The 20611-nt window shown below is 33.4% G+C and overlaps 1 long non-coding RNA gene across 1 annotated transcript; it reads right to left on the reverse strand.

The window, feature by feature from the left end:
- Positions 1-751: 751 nt before the first annotated feature.
- LOC140045026 (uncharacterized) lies at positions 752-20192 on the reverse strand. The gene is made up of 3 exons (XR_011844526.1): positions 20046-20192; positions 1357-1424; positions 752-771 (listed from the first exon to the last, which is right to left on the reverse strand). It is a non-coding gene; the product is annotated as an uncharacterized lncRNA (long non-coding RNA).
- Positions 20193-20611: the final 419 nt, after the last annotated feature.

Here is a 20611-nt window from a genome sequence, read left to right on the forward strand (position 1 = left end):
CATATTCCTTGGAATATCTTTAATACAAACGTATCCTTTAACATACTAGATCAAGAGTGAAATAAAAGTTATAACAAGTGTACATAATACAGTAACCCTATGAGTCGTTCAGCCAATTCGGCGAACATAACACTATGTTCTTGATCCTAAATTAATATAAAGATGGATCATCGTAACAAGGCTTCTAATAATTAGTCGTATGGACCAGAAACTTAAAAAAACAGGTTGTTAATATGGTTAGAGCAGTGTTACACTTTGTATGTCTTGGTTTTATCTGTGTGAATCAGGGGAATGGAATGTGGGGCTGGTCTTATTTGACAACTTTGGGTTTAGGTTATTTATGTCTTCTTCAAGAGGGCTCTTTATTTTATGGTTCCCTGTCATTTCAGATTTTGCACTGTGTTACATATAGGCCTAACCTATATTTTAATTCTTGGCCAAGTTCTTCTTCACGGCTGTCAATAGTACATTCTACTTGATAATTAATTGAACATAAACAGAATAATGTCTTGTTCTTACCCCTAACTTCAGTAGAAACCAAAACTTTGTGCTGATTATTGGCAAATGAATACCATTCAATGGTATCATTAGTATAAGAAGACCAGTATAACGTTAAGGTGTCAGGATTATAATCAAGAGCTGTGATACCGATTGGTGTTGGTGAAACTGTCTGTGGCAATGCGGCCACAAAGTTTAAAGTTGTGTTAGTCAGACTTATGTTTGAATAATAAATGGTGTCTTGATAACCACCTACGAACACAATATCACGTCCTGTAAGATAATAACGTTACATCGAATACAATAACCTAAATAATACAAATACAATAACTTAAAACCATGAGTACATTCTAATAAATAAAACACGAATACAGACTCTGTGCATCCGTCAGACAGCGTAACACAAACTACAAATGATATCTATAGTTAATATCTAATTTGTTAGGTAAAAACAAAAGCTCCCTCTATAATGTAAAGCATCCTTCTGTAACAACAAACCTTATTTCTGAAAACACTGTCATGCAAACTTTACTTCCAGAAAATAATATATTATTATAATATTAATAGAAGAAGAATAGTTTATTATTATTCATTAAATAATTTTTTTTGTAAGAATGATGGAAATTAGAGGGAGCTAACCGTACCTTTATGCCTACCGTAACAGAGTTATATTGGGAAGGTAACCTGTTAATTGTACACTGTAATATATATATATATATATATATTTTTTTTTGTTGAAATTATAGTGTAGTTTGATAGTCATTTCGTATGATACATGATTATATTTCACCGTATTTATATTTTTTTTTCTAAAAACGCATAATTATATTAAGGCCATGTCTTGAAGTCAATACTTACCGTAAACGAATCCTATGCGTAAAGTCACTAGACACATTGCAAACAATAGAGATGTCATCATGTTACTTCTATATACAAAAAAATATTTGTTATCGAGGATTCATGACAACTTAATTATATCTTCTTTTTTACATGTCAAACAAAAACTAGCCCTAATAATATTAGTACTATAAAATATCGTGTTATTATGATACCATTAAGTAAGTGCTTCAAGCTATTTTACATGGATACAATTTATCAACGTTGATCAAATAGATATCATTGTGTGCAACTTATGATTTTAATTATAATGCAAACTCTACCAACAGACTTTTGTTGGAAGAGAATGGTACTTATAACACGCTTTGATGTCATGGTATGCCTACCAACATGCTTCACTGGGTATTGCATAAAAAAAAAAACTTTTAGCAGTATATGAATTGTAAGCACGATCGATATGTCATTTAGAAATAATAAAGGCTGAAAATAATGAAAATGCTGTGGGTATCGGTGACTGGATCTCAATGGAGATACAAAATAAAATAATCAAAATGCTACTGTAGATCAAAACGATAAAGTAAAACAGCCAGAAAATTATCAGAGCTTTCGGGTAACACTAGCCCTTCATCAGTGCAAGTGAGAGTATATATATTGTGAGGGTGTTTGTTGTATGAGAGAACGTATATGGTGGGTGAAAATCGGTGAAAATATGTGATAATACCATATATGGCTCTGTGGTCTGGTGGTATGATACTCGCCCTGTAAGCGAGAGGTCGCAGGTTCGACTCCCGCCAGAAACATTTTTTCAACATTTTTTTACAACTAAAAATACGGAACTTTCGCCGATGAGCTATGCTCGACACGATTATGAGACATTGGTCCAAATATGAGCACTGTTTCAATAATTTGACAGTATTATTTATTTTATCTCTGGTGCGCGTGCGTACAATTGAGGGAATAGTGCTGAAATCTGTGAACATAAGAAAAAGTTGCTTCAACCGAGATTCGAACCCGGCATTATAAACTTATTTTGTGCTAAAAACGTTCTAAAGTTCACACCGAAAATCACCAAAAACACTGATTGTTCACATTATATTGGTCAAAACTTCGCTGATACTTATCCGATATTTTTCTGGAAAAGTCAAATTTGTTGAAAGTTTAATCATCTTTACAGCAATATAAATATTAATAACTAAATGCTACGTATTTTTTCCGGAAGTTTGATTCCACTCGTGAAAACGAAACAGTAAAATCGGTTAAATTACCATGCTATAATAAATACAAATTCCTCTATAGCCAGTTTCTTCCCAAAGGTAAGAAACATCTCTGTCCAAAAACAGACGATCAATGATACAAATAGCCAAAAAAGGCTGAAACCGTAACATTTTACATGAAAAATGTTTAAATTTATAAGAAAATATCATATATGTAAACAAATGTATAAAATGTATAGACAATTAAATATAAAAACAGGAAACGACATTCATATTAAACTGAGTAAAGGACATCAATAAAAAAAAAAGAAGATTAAGGCGGATCATTAAGGAGTCTGATTAGGGCTGGAATAGCTGACTTTCAGTGTCTCTCAGTACGACAAAAGGATCATCAAAGTTTTTCTAAGGCATCTCAAACACTCACGTTTAGGGAGTAACAAACTGCCGATATCAGATAAAAGAAGTTTCTTCCCAAAGGTAAGAAACATCTCTTCTCGCCTTAAGCGAAGTAAGATCTACAGACCCAAGAACAATATCGTAATGGGTATAGTCTGAACCGAGAATGAGACGTAACACTCTTTTCTGAATTAACTCAATACGCTACATGTTTAAATGTTAAAGAGGTATGCCAGACACAGCATGAAGCATACTCTAAACACGGCCTAATATATGTGGTATAAACACTACCATGACATTTCGATGGTTTCGGAATGATCTGATTATTATTGCACCAGAGTTCAATCTCATTAAGCATACATTGCATAGAGGATTACCACCCTTTTTAACAATTTCACCAATGGTAAGGTCATTAACATATTTTCATCGCCTGCAGTTTCCCTCACAATCATTATTAATGAGGATGTGTAGATGGTATATTAGTGCCAATTTTGGAATTAATAACTCTATTAGAAAGGAAATTGCAGACAATGGGTATGATTGACGGTCTAACACCAATGGAAATCATCTTATTAATTAAAAACTAGTTCTTCGAAGAGATCGCGACCGCAAAGGCGGTGGCGTATGTACGTATATAAGGGATGACATCGCGTTTAACCGGCGTTCAGATATTGAATCCGACGAAGCTGAAGTACTTTGGATTGAACTGATCCTGCCTAAAACCAAACCCATTATAATTGGAACATGTTACAGACCACCAAAGCAAACGAACTTTCTAACTCTGTTTGAAAATATGTTATCTAAAATTGGAATGGACAGTGAATTAATTGTTGTTGGCGATTTTAATATATGTACTTTAACAAAGTCATCTTTATTGAATAGCTATAATCAAATTCTAACGATGTTTAGTTTAAGTAACAAAGTAACTGAACCAACTAGGATATGCCCTACAGTTGCTTCATGCCTCGATCATATATTATGTAATAATGAGAATAAGATAAGCCAATCGGGTACAATCGCAACAGGTCTAAGCGATCACTTAATGACATTTTGTACACGGAAAACTATTAAACTTAAGTTCAATGGACATAAAAATGTATATATCAGATCACTAAAAAACTATACCGTTGATCAATTTAGAAACATACTAATAGATATCGATTGGTCAGTAGTTACCTCTATCGGAGATGTAAATGAAGCTCTGTATAAATTTAATGCATTACTTTTGGCTGCTATTGATTCCATTGCCCCCCTTAAAAACATTAGGATGAAACAAAGAACGGAACCATGGTTAACTAGAGAAATTTTACAAGACATTGAAACCAGAGATAAATTATTAAATATGTATAATAAAAACAAGAATAATACCGACTTATTAATACAATTTCGCAAACTAAGAAATAAAATACAGCGTGATATAAATAAAGCTAAATCAAATCATTTGTTAAACAAGGCTGAAGAAAATAAAAATAACCCTAAAAAATTATGGAAAATGTTTAAAGGTCTAGGCTATAGTAATACATCTAAGGATAGTGCTAAAACGGTTATTGACCTGCCCAATGGTACTAAATGTTTCGACCCAGCCAAAATTGCTTCTTGCTTCAACGAATATTTTACTACTATTGCAGCCAATTTGGTCAGTAAACTTCCATCCCCTAAGAATGTGTATGACTGTACGTCGTCCAAACTTAAGGATTTCTATAGAACCGTTAGTGGCAATAACTTTATGCTCAACTCAGTGGACGAAGACTTTATATATAGTGAATTAAACAAACTTAATGCGACAAAAAGCACGGGTGTCGATAAGATACCTCCCCGCTTCATAAAAGATGGGGCTGAAATTCTAAAAGTTCCCATTACCTACATAATTAATTTATCAATTAGTACCAGTACAGTCCCAGAAGACATGAAAAAGGCCAAGGTCATACCTCTTTATAAAAAAGGTAGTAGAACCGATATTGGAAACTATCGCCCTATAAGTATACTCAGTACAATGTCTAAAATTTTAGAGAAGGCTGTTTTTATTCAAATCGAAAAATACCTTACTGAAAACAACGTATTGTATAAATATCAATCTGGATTTCGAGCTGCCTTCTCTACTGACACATGTTTGATAGACTTAGTTGATTCCCTTAAAACCCAAACTTCTAAGGGAAATTTCTCGGGTATGGTGTTGGTCGATTTAAAGAAGGCATTTGACACTGTAGATCATGACATTTTATGTAATAAGCTTAAATTAATGGGTATTGGATCTATTGAATGGTTCAAATCTTACTTATCAATAAGAAAGCAAATAGTAACTGTTGATGATCATTGCTCTCAATCTTGTACTGTTACATGCGGGGTTCCTCAAGGAAGTATCCTTGGACCCCTTTTGTTCTTATGTTTTGTTAATGACATGGTAACTTGTATTGATTCTGATTGTAAACTCCTTCTATACGCTGATGACAGTGCAATTGTTTATTCACACAGAAATCCAGATATTATTTCTAAGAAGCTAGGGTCAACACTAGACTCCTTGTGTGATTGGCTTGTAGACAATAAGTTAACAATTAACCTGGATAAAACTGAGTGTATACTATTTGGATCTAAGAGAAAAACTAAAAATGTTAACAATTTTAATGTCTCAACAAATGGTAACAATATCAACACTAGTAATTGTGTCAAGTATCTGGGTATTGAAATAGATCAAAATTTAACGTGTTCTGAATATGCATGTAAAACCATTAAGAAAATTAATAATAGGCTTAAGTTTATGTACCGCCAACGTAAGATACTAAGTTGTAAGAATCGTAAACTATTATGCTCTGCTCTCATCCAATGTGTTTTTGATTATGCTGCATCTTCTTGGTTCTGTGGAACCAGTAAAGCTATCCAAAGAAAACTACAAATTGCTCAAAACAAAATGGTTAGACTCATAAAAGGAGTTGAACCCAGAAGACATATAGGTGCTGATCAATTAGACGATTATGGATTGTTAAATGTAAAATATCGAGTAAAGTTCTTGCAAATTAGCCAAGTTCATAAAATATTTATGGGCAGAAGTGCTTCATACCTAAACGAAAACTTTCGTAGAGTTAATAACTTACATGGTCACTTCACTCGTGGTAGTAAACTCAATTTTGTTGTACCTAAAGTCCAAGGCATAGAATGTAATACGTTCTATTTTAATGCAATCAGAGAATGGAATAACCTTCCTGACTATATTAAACAAATTTCCAACACATCTAAATTTAAAACTGAATTGAAACAATATTACAAAATTAAACATAGATAAATTATTATTGTGCCATTATATCAGATGTTTTGCTTGTATGCTTATATATTTATGAACCCCGTCTTATAATGTTTGTTTTGTTAAAATTATAATTACTATCTTTTTAGGGACCACATTGGAATTAAGTTGTTTTACTTTAAACGACTTTATGTGTTTTCCCGTGCATCGTCAGACTTCATTAATCCCGCCATTTTTATTTGCTTTTTTGATGTACATGTATATTAATATTTAAGGTGATTTTATATATTATTGATGTATTTTTAATGTTATTTATTGAGATGCCAAATAAATGAAAGAAAAAGAAATTAAAACAGTGTGGTCAACACGATCGAACGCTTTGGCGAAATCTAAAGCACAAACATAGACGTAACAGCTTTTACCATCAACATCTTTAGAAATAGAGTCAAGCATGGTAATTAAATAATGAGAAGTCGAAACGCCTTTCCTACTACCGAACTGTTTCAAATTAAGCACGCGACCAAAAACACATATAATGAACCGTTCCTATTAAATTATTGCCTGTAAACGGTTCGTTTGAATGACCGACAACCTTTTTAAGCAACTTCAGGGCTGTTGGTGCAAAATAAGTTTATAATGGAACCTTTTGCTTGATATGCAGATGTCCTAAACATTAGACCACTGGGGCTTTCATGGTATTCAAAATTGCACTGATAATAAAATGTATTACTTAATACTTACCCAGATTCCAAATTTGATTAGTAGTTAAACTAGAATTCGCTTACCGACCAATTTACCTACACTGAAAGAGACTTGCCTTTATTGTCGTTATGTGAAGTAAATTTGATTGTTAAGTATATTTGAATTATAATTTATAAATATTTCGATAAACCAATTATTGCTACGTTTCGACTATTTTCATGTCAATATATTTGGTCACGCAAATGACTCTATTTAAATCCTCGTTATTATGTTCTTTACTTAGGACAATTCTTCTTATGCCCCAATAAATTTGGCACTCCTTATACAATAATTGTTTTTAATAGCTGAAACCCAAATGAACAGCTCGATTAGTAGAGATAATGGCCTGATTATGAGCACTGTTTCAATAATTTGACAGTATTATTTATTTTATCTCTGGTGCGCGTGCGTACAATTGAGGGAATAGTGCTGAAATCTGTGAACATAAGAAAAAGTTGCTTCAACCGAGATTCGAACCCGGCATTATAAACTTATTTTGTGCTAAAAACTTCTAAAAGTCACCGAAAATCACCAAAAACACTGATTGTTCACATTATATTGGTCACAACTTCGCTGATACTTATCCGATATTTTTCTGGAAAAGTTAAATTTGTTGAAAGTTTAATAATCTTTACAGCAATATAAATATTAATAACTAAATGCTACGTATTTTTTCCGGAAGTTTGATTCCACTCGTGAAAACAGTAAAATAGGTTAAATTACCATGCTATAATAAATACAAATTCCTCTAAAGCCAGTTTCTTCCCAAAGGTAAGAAACATCTCTGTCCAAAAACAGACGATCAATGATACATATAGCCAAAAAGGATGAAACAGTAACATTTTACATGAAAAATATTTAAATTTATAAGAAAATATCATATATGTTAACAAAAAGTATAAATTGTGTAGACAATTAAATATAAAAACAGGAAACGACATTCATATTAAACTGAGTAAAGGACATCAAAAAATATAAAATAAAAAAGAAGATTAAGGCGGATCATTAAGGAGTCTGATTAGGGCTGGAATAGCTGACTTTCAGTGTCTCTCAGTACGACAAAAGGATCATCAAAGTTTTTCTAAGGCATCTCAAACACTCACGTTTAGGAAGTAACAAACTGCCGATATCAGAAAAAGAAGTTTCTTCCCAAAGGTAAGAAACATCTCTTCTCGCCTTAAGCGAAGTAAGATCTACAGACCCAAGAACAATATCGTAATGGGTATAGTCTGAACCGAGAATGAGACGTAACACTCTTCTGAATTAACTCAATACGCTACATGTTTAAATGTTAAAGAGGTATACCAGACACAGCATGAAGCATACTCTAAACACGGCCTAATATATGTGGTATAAACACTACCATGACATTTCGATGGTTTCGGAATGATCTGATTATTATTGCACCAGAGTTCAATCTCATTAAGCATACATTGCATAGAGGATTACCACCCTTTTTAACAATTTCACCAATGGTAAGGTCATTAACATATTTTCATCGCCTGCAGTTTCCCTCACAATCATTATTAATGAGGATGTGTAGATGGTATATTAGTGCCAATTTTGGAATTAATAACTCTATTAGAAAGGAAATTGCAGACAATGGGTATGATTGACGGTCTAACACCAATGGAAATCATCTTATTAATTAAAACAGTGTGGTCAACACGATCGAACGCTTTGGCGAAATCTAAAGCACAAACATAGACGTAACAGCTTTTACCATCAACATCTTTAGAAATAGAGTCAAGCATGGTAATTAAATAATGAGAAGTCGAAACGCCTTTCCTACTACCGAACTGTTTCAAATTAAGCACGCGACCAAAAACACATATAATGAACCGTTCCTATTAAATTATTGCCTGTAAACGGTTCGTTTGAATGACCGACAACATTTTTAAGCAACTTCAGGGCTGTTGGTGCAAAATAAGTTTATAATGGAACCTTTTGCTTGATATGCAGATGTCCTAAACATTAGACCACTGGGGCTTTCATGGTATTCAAAATTGCACTGATAATAAAATGTATTACTTAATACTTACCCAGATTCCAAATTTGATTAGTAGTTAAACTAGAATTCGCTTACCGACCAATTTACCTACACTGAAAGAGACTTGCCTTTATTGTCGTTATGTGAAGTAAATTTGATTGTTAAGTATATTTGAATTATAATTTATAAATATTTCGATAAACCAATTATTGCTACGTTTCGACTATTTTCATGTCAATATATTTGGTCACGCAAATGACTCTATTTAAATCCTCGTTATTATGTTCTTTACTTAGGACAATTCTTCTTATGCCCCAATAAATTTGGCACTCCTTATACAATAATTGTTTTTAATAGCTGAAACCCAAATGAACAGCTCGATTAGTAGAGATAATGGCCTGATTATGAGCACTGTTTCAATAATTTGACAGTATTATTTATTTTATCTCTGGTGCGCGTGCGTACAATTGAGGGAATAGTGCTGAAATCTGTGAAAATAAGAAAAAGTTGCTTCAACCGAGATTCGAACCCGGCATTATAAACTTATTTTGTGCTAAAAACTTCTAAAAGTCACCGAAAATCACCAAAAACACTGATTGTTCACATTATATTGGTCACAACTTCGCTGATACTTATCCGATATTTTTCTGAAAAGTTAAATTTGTTGAAAGTTTAATAATCTTTACAGCAATATAAATATTAATAACTAAATGCTACGTATTTTTTCCGGAAGTTTGATTCCACTCGTGAAAACAGTAAAATAGGTTAAATTACCATGCTATAATAAATACAAATTCCTCTAAAGCCAGTTTCTTCCCAAAGGTAAGAAACATCTCTGTCCAAAAACAGACGATCAATGATACATATAGCCAAAAAGGATGAAACAGTAACATTTTACATGAAAAATATTTAAATTTATAAGAAAATATCATATATGTTAACAAAAAGTATAAATTGTGTAGACAATTAAATATAAAAACAGGAAACGACATTCATATTAAACTGAGTAAAGGACATCAAAAAATATAAAATAAAAAAGAAGATTAAGGCGGATCATTAAGGAGTCTGATTAGGGCTGGAATAGCTGACTTTCAGTGTCTCTCAGTACGACAAAAGGATCATCAAAGTTTTTCTAAGGCATCTCAAACACTCACGTTTAGGGAGTAACAAACTGCCGATATCAGAAAAAGAAGTTTCTTCCCAAAGGTAAGAAACATCTCTTCTCGCCTTAAGCGAAGTAAGATCTACAGACCCAAGAACAATATCGTAATGGGTATAGTCTGAACCGAGAATGAGACGTAACACTCTTTTCTGAATTAACTCAATACGCTACATGTTTAAATGTTAAAGAGGCATGCCAGACACAGCATGAAGCATACTCTAAACACGGCCTAATATATGTGGTATAAACACAATACCATGAAATTTCGATGCTTTCGGAATGATCTGATTATTAGTGCACCAGAGTTCAATCTCATTAAGCATACATTGCATAGAGGATTACCACCATTTTTAACAATTTCACCAATGGTAAGGTCGTTAACATATTTTCATCGCCTGCAGTTTTCCTCACAAGCATTATTAATGAGGATGTGTAGATGATATATACTGGAATTAATTATAACTCTATTAGAAAGGAAACCACAGACAATGGGTATGATTGACGGTCTAACACCAATGGAAATCATCTTATTAATTAAAACAGTGTGGATCGAACGTTTTGGCAAACATTGACGTAACAGCTTTTACCATCAACATCTTTAAAAATATAGTCAAGCATGGTAATTAAATAATGAGAAGTCGAAACGCCTTTTCTACTACCGAACTGTTTCAAATGAAGCACGCCACCAAAAACACATACAGTATAATGAACCGTTCCTATTAAATTATTGCCTGTAAACGGTTTGTTTGAATGACCGACAACCTTTGTAAGACACTTCAGGGCTGTGATAATAAAATGTATTACTTATAAAATACTTACCCAGATTCCAAACTTGATTAGTTAAACTAGAATTCGCTTACCGACCAATTTACCTACACTGAAAGAGACTTGCCTTTATTGTCGTTATATGAAGTCAATTTGATTGTTAAGTTTATTTGAATTATAATTTATAAAGATTTCGATAAAGCAATTATTGCTACGTTTCGACTATTTTCATGTCAATATCTTTGGTCACGCAAATGACTCTATTAAAATCCTCGTTATTATGTTCTTTACTTATGACAATTCTTCTTATGCCCCAATAGATTTGGCACTCCTTATACAATAATTGTTTTTAATAGCTGAAACCCTGTTGAACAACTCGAGTAGTACATCATCATAATGTTGAAGACAGGCCGATTTTCTTTAAATAAAATAATATTTTGACGAATTTAAATAAACTTTATTACTGTGAGTGTGGATAGGCCCTACTGTTAGATATATATACACAGAATATACGAATAAACTTTATTACTGGCAGTTGTTTCTCAACGCTTGTATTTATTTATAATTACAAACATTGGAACAAATTTTGGACATGGAAAAGTCACAAAGTGTGATGTCAACTTCTTCTAATTTTATACCCCTTTTCGATATCCCGTCTGGGAAAAATAGTTTCGTGGCTTCTTCAATAATGTTGTTACCGTCTGCATCCTTTGACACCGTCATTTTTCGGGTTCCTCTACCCTTCACACTTGTATCCCTTGATGGAGCCATCCAACTTCAATAATGTGACTTGATTTCATTGCAAATGTATAATTACCATGCATGGATTTACTCTTTTTTTTGTGATGTTAAAGGGGGATTGTGGGTTTAAAATTGCTTTTAAATATCGTTTATTTATTAAATAAAAAATATTATAACAATATAGACATGTCAGAATGAAGAAGTAATAACGAGAAATTAAAAAAATTAAATTTCATATACATTTTTGGGTAAAATGTTAATGTTACTTCAAATTATACAACTGCAAACAATTCTATTCCACTTTTACCGATGTAGCATATAAAGCGTGCATACCAAAAGCACAAGATAAATGGGAAAACCAACTTCAAAATTGTTTTATTGACTGGAATCTGTGTTGGAAAAACAAAGTTAAGAGTATGTTGCACATAAAAAGAGTGGCTTTCTTTAATTTTAAGTTGCTACATAAAAAAAAACCAACTAGGTGTAAGCTAAAATTATGGAATTTGTCAAACAGTAATTATTGTGAATATTGTAATGAGGAGGTTGAAAATGAAAAGCATATGTTATTTACATGCAAAGAAGTAAAACATTGCTGGGTAAAATGTTGCGCTATGCTGAAAACATGTTTTGCATTTACTCAGAAAGTTACATGGGAGAAAATTGTACTTGGAAAATATGATGTCAAAATTAATTAAATATTTTCCATTTTAACTTTCTGTGTTTATAAAAGTAAAGTCAAACATAGACTAGGACTTGTTAAAAAATGTCCATGGTTAATGTTCACTGCGGAGTTAGAAGGTATAATCAATTGTGAGTTTTTAATAAATAAAGAAAAGGCAACAAAAATGTGGTCAGATATGGACCGTAACAATTTAGCAAGGTATAAAATTAACGTTTATAAAATTAATATTTTTGTAAAGTAAAATATAACTCTTTTTTTTGCCTGAAAGAGATAAAAAGAGTTATAAAATAAAGAATTCTGTGGTAAATTATACGTACATTGTTAAGGATTGAAAAACGATTAAAGAGTGTATACATAGAGGATTTTTTTTTTCTTCTTTCCTTATACTATCATATATAAAATGCAATGGTAGGAGTGAGATATCAGATGTACTGAAAGTTATTTAATGTCAATTATATTGTATTGTATCATTACATTGCTCATGTGCAATGCATTGTAAACAAACATTTTATTGATGAAGAAATAAAAGTGGGTAGATCCTACATAAGACAAACAAAACATTTTAGGGTAAATTAGGGAAGCTCATTAATATTCACGAGATATTCACAAACACGTCATCAGTGGATTCCAAACTCGCGACGTCATGTACGTTGTGTTTGTCAACTAATTTACATCTGTCAAACGACGACCACCCGATCATTGTGAAATACATTTTTTGTAGATTTTCTAAGCTAGGCCTAAAGTGTAATAATAACAGTAGTCTTAGCATATATTTATTTGACATTTAATGAAATACAAAATTTAGTACAGATTAAGACCGGCGTGAAGTTGGTTACTTATTCCTTACTAGAGGGTGAGCTCGCTTCGCTCGCTCCCCTCTAGGAAGTGTAGACGATGGTTCTCGGAATGTTAATGACTCGGGTAAAAAGTTTTAGGACATTCTGGCCTGGACGATTTCGATCGGTTACCATTATTTAAATGCTTTTGATATTCGTAAAACTAAACCTACTCACTAACCTGTTTCACAGTGTCTTAGATGATTAATAGCGTCTTACGTATAGTGTGGGGAGGGAGAGTGGCGATAATTATTTTAATTGATGTTTTATTGTGGAGGTGTTCCGGGCGCTTATTCAAATAAATACCATCCTAATTTGTATAATTAATACATTATTCCGCGACACAGTGAGCCGTTTTGGCCTAAGAAGGAAGACGTTTTAGACGGCTTGCAATATGGGCAGAAGTATCCCAGGGTCCTGACGGGACACAGATAGCGCATAGTATACATAAAGTCCTGGCAGCTTACTCAACAACTTGGCTATCGGGTTTCATTCCATTTCAAACAAAAGCTCTTATCATCAATTCTCTCGATGTAATTTTATATAATTATTTCCCACAATTTACTCCTATGTTTTATGATTATATTTAATTTGATCTTTATGTACTACAGTATTATACTTTTACACGCGCAGTCCGAAAAAAAAACAAAAAATCAAACGGCCAAGGTTACAACTCCTTGGTTGAAACCAACCATGCAGGGAACTTGCTAGGTGATTGACACACCTTACCTTACCGTGAACCCGGAAATTACTTACCGCGCGTCGAGTTAAAATTTACCGATTGAAATAAGAAAATTTCTTATAAAACCCTTTATAATATCTTCCTAAGATAGAAATATGGAACAATAGTGTCGATGTGAAAACTAATGTTATCAAATCTACGTCTCCCGGTAGCGATTTTTTTTTTGTACATAAGTTGGGGACCCCTTCATGAAACGTCACAAAATAAACATGAATAATTCATCAGTTAAATTTGTTGTTCCGTGTGCACCCAAGCGTATAGCAACAAGAACTGCGATACGATACTTTCTACAGTAGGCCTAGGATTCCAAGTCAATTCACGTGATTGCCTTCGCGCACTCTTCTTCACACAAAATGTGTCGAGTCGAGGCTAATCGACAGCTAGGCAAGACATTAAACTAGTAGTAATTCATTGGACATAGCCCAAAGAAAGCTTAGACCCACAAGAATAAAGAATGTGTATAATTTGTGTACTGTATTTTTTTAATTCTGCTATTTTATTATCAAACAATATGCATGTACTCAAAGGAATTTTAAAAATGCGCGTATATGAACACATGAGATGGGAAGATTTCACCCACGAGAATAAAAAATGTATTTTTGTGTAATGTTTATTGTTTAATTTTGCTGACTTATTACTCGGATTGTGTCATACCAAAGATAGTAAGTGTAACCAAAGAATATATATCACAAGAATGAGTATTCCGCGATTTTTGCATGAGAAATTTGTAACAGAGAGCTCCAGAGAATGATGCCCGCCCTCATAAGGGCGGATGTATACATACTAAATAAGACTTGATTTAATAGATATTATACATGTCACATTAAATAGAATTATGATAATAGTTTTTGCAATTGTAAACTATTTTATAATACATATTTATTAACAAACTAGTGTACATTCACTTTTAAAGACAATTATTTACTAACATGCTAAGTTAGTTCACAAAAAAGGCCTAACACAGCAACACCAACAATTATTATTGAAAGCGTCACAAAAAGTTGTATACATCCCAGATACATCCACACTTATGGCGGCGCCCTACCACATGGACAATATTACTGTTACAGGGAAAATCGCGGATTACTCATTCTTGTGATATATATTCTTTGGTGTAACTATCTTTGGTCATACCTAACACACACACGTCACACAGCTACTACTACTACTAGAATAGACATGGGTTTAGAGACTAATAATTAGGCCTAATAGTATTAATAGAAACTATAGTTTTAACACGTAATTCTTTAGTAATAAATTATATTAAAAACACCATAAACTAAAGGCTGATTATTTCGACAATCCACACAAAACGCCGCTATTCTTCTATGAAATCGCACGCCGCAACAACAGCGGAGATAGGCCTAGAATCGTACCGCACTTGTGTAATCACTTCTTGTTGCTATACGCTTGGGTGCACACGGAACAAGAACATTTTAAGAGCCATTGTCTGTAAGAATCAAAGAAATATCAAAAAGAGTGGCAGACTCAAAAAAATGGATTTCTTTCAAATTTTGCACATGGCTATATATGTGTTGAGAGAAATCAAATATGAAGTATTTTTTATTTCACACGTATATTTCCATGGCAACGGCCAAATTTGTGTTTTTGACAAATTTTGTCCTTTTTTAAGGTTTTTTAAAATGGATATTGGTACTACTTTGATGAACGATATTTTTGTTGTGTTCATTTAATTATAAAAAATACTTAGTGTATGCATAATAACAATGCATTGTGCACCTGTTTCAAATTTTTTTATTTTTTTTTATTTCATACTTTGGGAGATTTATTTAAAAAGGGGTGTTTTTCACTTTTTTTAAATTGTTCAATGCAACTAAACTTTACTTCACCATAACGCCCAAAGTGGTGTATTTTTTTAGCTGATTTATTACAAATAGGTAGTTCCAATGTTTAATAATTGATTTCTAAAATAAAATACTGGGGTAAATTTAAAATCTGCAAGCAGTGTTGCGAGAAACATAGGCATTTTTATTTAAAAAAAACATGGTATATTAATAAAAACATTTTATTTTCTTTGATTATTTGATTTGAAACTCATTGGTCAGAAAAATTCTTAATATTTTATATAGTTCTAGTTGTGTTGTGATAAAAAAAAAAAAATTTTTAATTATAGATTCTGTAATTCCCAGTTTTAATGTCATTTTATAGGTTATATCCTCTGGAAATTTGAATAAATTATCAGATCGTTGTGAATTTTAATCTTTGCAACAGATTACTCCTCTCTTATTTTGAAGCTCCTCTTTCATTTGTTTACTTCTTTTATTTGCTAACCTAAGCAGATCCCACATGCCCATCCACCACCACTTTCGACTACCATCCCTCCCCCCCCCCCACCCCGACTATAACCACAAAAAGATAAACTGCAACACTTCGGTCGATCATCCACTATAGAGTGTCAAATGCATGCATTCAAGCACCACCCACACTGCCGCTACTATCGCCCCAATGAATAAACAGATTCAAACTCCTCCATCCCACCCCTCCCCATTTCTCCAAGCCCCCACCCACCCCAAGTTAAAAATTGCAATGCAAAAGATAGGACATAAAGTTAAGTTTTTAGACCCTCCTTAACCTCCTAACTATTTAAAAGTCCTGGATCCACCACTTTTTCCTCCCCAAAATAGAACCAATCAAAAGTCAATGATATACTCAGGTATGTTAATGCTACATAACAAATATTGAAGCCCTGATTTGAAATTTCATTTCATTTAAGGTCAGCATGTAAAATATCACACTTTATTATTAAATATTGGTTTTAAATTCTATATTTTTTTTACTGTGATGGTTGGATTCAGTATTAATTATTAATTAATTAATAATTGTCTGATAATTATTTAATTTCCCTTAGTTATGCATAGCAACAGTTACTATGGTAACTAAAATTGAGATATTCTTTAGATTTTGCCTATTTATCTTATACAAATTTAATTTTAATTTGTAGATTATTAGCAGGCAATGCCTTATTTGCATTTTCAAATTACCGTTTCACAAGGTCATATTCGTAAACACTTTCTTCTGTGATTATTTTTATTCATGAAAACCCCATATTTTATTTACAGCGGCCACCTCCCTTAACGGACGCACTTTGAAAAGCCTGTTTGTTCTTCCTATCTAATTAGTGCATTTGGTGCTTACCGTAAGCAGCTGCGGGCACCTTTTTATACAAAAAATGAGATTTTTTGTAAGCGGCCAATCGAAAAATGTGATACTTATTGCATGGACCTATGAATTAGAGGTGCATGTTTATTGTATTTCTTTATATATTAGCTTTATTTTGAAGAGGTTTTAAAAACATTACTGTGAAGAGATGAGAAAACTACACTGATTTTGACCGACCATTTTTCATATGATAAAAGTTTTTAAAATTGGTCTGAAAATGCTAAAAAATACTAAACCACCTGATTATAAATAATAGGCCTACAATTATAAGCGGCCACTTTTCCAGGTCCCGAGGGTGGCCACTTACGGGAGGTTCAACTGTATTTAAACAAGAATATTTCTTACAAAAAACGCTGCTTGCTTATTGTTATTGCTAAGGTCAAGTCTGGGGGTCACTTCATCAAGCCTAGATACTTCAAGTATCCTATTACAAACAAAAACTTCAATGGACTGTTTTGATAATAATTCAATGATTATCTGACAGTGAATTATAGTAATATCATGGGACTCATAAATACCAGAAATGCTTTGGGATTTGTCATTAGACTCTTTTTCCAGCCGTTTTTGGATTCAACAGGTGGTACCTATAAAATTATAGTCGAGTTTCCATTTTAACAAAAATGTCAAAGTGTAGTACTATACTGCTGCTTGATTTCATCTAAAGAATGAGTCATCTCGTGTGACGTAGCGGGCTAGAGCAGCAATTATCCTTAGTTATGCATAGAAACAGGTTCTAAGATAACATAAATATACATATACATTTTGACATAACTTGACCCAACAAATGACCTTTTCACAAGGTCAGACATTTTCTGGGATTCAGTAGATAAGTAAATTTGGGAAAAGGTAGTAAAGCTATGTAATCACTTCTTGTTGCTATACGCTTGGGTGCACACGGAACAAGAAAATTTAACTGATGAATTATTCATGTTTATTTTGTGACGTTTCATGAGGGGGTCCCCAACTTATGCACGCCACTCAGAGAGAAGTCTGTGCGTTGCTGCTGAAACCACGTGCTATAGGAGGGGAATGCACCACAATCCTCTGAGCTGAGGGCTGAATCATTCCGCTACCTGCTAAATAGTACAGAGGGATTTTCCATCTCTCGGGTCTACCGGATCTAGGCGCAGGGGTGTGACAAAATATTATTTTCACTCTGCTATGTTCGAGAGACATGTGAGTGAACACGCTCGAAATGCCAACATTGCAGTCATTTGATGAGTGTGTCGCTATAACAATTATTGTTTATCGAAAGTTGAATACTGTCGTTCAGATTTTTGAACCGTAGTTTGGGCACTTTTGTGAAAGTAAAATTTGACACGATATGACTTGAATGAAAAAACAATCGTTACATAAAAATAAACAACATGATGAGTGTATACACGAATCTATTTAGATACGCTTGTATCGATTGATTATTAGGCCTATAATATAGCATAATAGCACGTTAAGATATGCCTCGCACCTTTTTGAAATTGTAAACTATATGCCTCGCATGCCTCGCACTTTTGGAAATGATAAAATGATGCCTCGCACAAATATTTGGCATGCCACGCTTGCCTCGCTGCCTCGCACTTTGTCAACACTCATTCTCTAGGAACAACACGTGTACCTATCTCGCAAATAAGGTGAACAGCGATTGCCAGGACAAGTTCAATAACTGGCGGTGAATAAAAGGTAACTGATATGGCGATCCAATAACATGCCGCAAAGAAAAAAATTGCGACAGAATTCTGGAGCGGGTGTGAAAAAAGACTTACGTCCGACAATTGTAATACTAGGCCTAAAATTAAAGTTTAGCTAATATGCTTAGCCCTAACCTAGATAAGAGGCCTATGTAGAAAATAATTTAATCAATTTTGATATAATAATAATTGGTGTAATATTTAATAATGATACACTATTCCTGTTTTAGTAAGCTAGGTATATTACGACCGATTTTTATTTATTGTTGTAATAAACCTGGCGCTAGTTTCCTTCGCTTGTATTTTTACTCCAAATTTGATAACTAACTTTATCGTGTGAATACCACACCTTAGAAGTATACCTCATGAGTACTTTAATGAAAGAATCACATAAAAAGTAACAAATAAATCCTTAAATTAATGATTTTACAGGCGTGTTTCTCGCACACTGTTCGCGAATTTCACTTATTCAATGTTCAATATTTTTGTTTCTATGGAGCGCCAAAAGAGCAACGATAATAGAGGACTAAAACTCAGTGGAATGCGTCAATTTCTCATGCATTTATTGGTGAAAAACACGTTTTATTTCAATATATTTGTTAATTTGTCAATAAAAATGCTGTAATATGTTATTGCTGATACTGTTCTGTTTTCAAAGAATAATAATCGATCCTAAATCAACATCACTACCTAGTCTAGTCCTAGGACATCCTACTAAGGATATTATGATGAATTTTTCTATTTTATTCTTTAAAAGGTTACCGAAACCGTGTACATTATCAACAGTACACCGGTGAACAGTAACATTTTTCCTTACTGACAGTGACAAAATCTATTGAAATTGTACCTGATTTTCACCAAATAATGCGTTAAATATAAATGGATTCCACAGAGTTTTTAGCCCTCTAATTAATTTTGCTCTTTTGGCGTTCCATAGAAATCAAAATATTGAACATTGAGTGTGCAAAATGCGAGAAAAACAACGTCTGTAAAATCACCAATTTAATGGATTTATTGTTACTTTTATGTGATTTTTCTTCATTAAAGTAGGCCTACTAATTCTAAGCTGTGGTATTCAGGATAAAGTTGGTTAAAATACAAGGCAGGTGCAAAAGGAAACTAGCCTAGCGGGCCTAGGCCTAGGCTACTTCAATTTCGGTGATTTCCTGCCTTGCAATTTTGAGAAATGATAAAATGATGCCTCGCATTTTTTGATGATGGTAAAACGATGCCTCGCATAAATTTCTGACTTGCCTCGCGTGCCTCGCACTTTGTTACTACCCTATGCATTCATTATTGCCAGCGATCTAACTTACTACTAAACAATAGCTAGGTACGCACTTGTCTGGCGGTATCCCTTTGTACGAATCGTTCAACGTTGGGTCGAGACGCGTGATATCAAGTTTCATCCAGGGACCAAAATGTGTAATGTGTTATTTTCCAGGCGAAGTTTACCGACGGTTACGTCGTGTACTGCGTCGACGTACGCTACACTACAGCAAAAACGAATTATGTTAATTGTTCGTTTGTTCACCAATTTTTTAATTTACAAATAACCTTCTGTACCGTGGGGCACCTAAAATAAATTTTTCATCCATTACTAAACAAAAAAACATGCAATTTTCGCTTAGCCAACATTATAGCTGTAACCTTGACGTCACGTGCGGTTCTGGGAGTCAAAACGAATTAAACGCGTTCACAAAGGTATAGATATAAATAATGTTTACTGGGACGGATCCAGACATTTTTGAGAGGGGGGGGTCCGCCGATAAAAAGGGCACATCAGATATTGAGTATTTGAGCCACAGCCCCCCCATGGTGGGGGTTGTGGCGAAGCGAATTTTGTTACAGGACACACTTAGATGGCCGGAAATGGCACTCTCGCACGCAAAATCCATGATAAATGG

This window comes from Antedon mediterranea, chromosome 3 (genome assembly GCF_964355755.1).
Source record: "Antedon mediterranea chromosome 3, ecAntMedi1.1, whole genome shotgun sequence".
NCBI classification, from domain to species: domain Eukaryota; kingdom Metazoa; phylum Echinodermata; class Crinoidea; order Comatulida; family Antedonidae; genus Antedon; species Antedon mediterranea.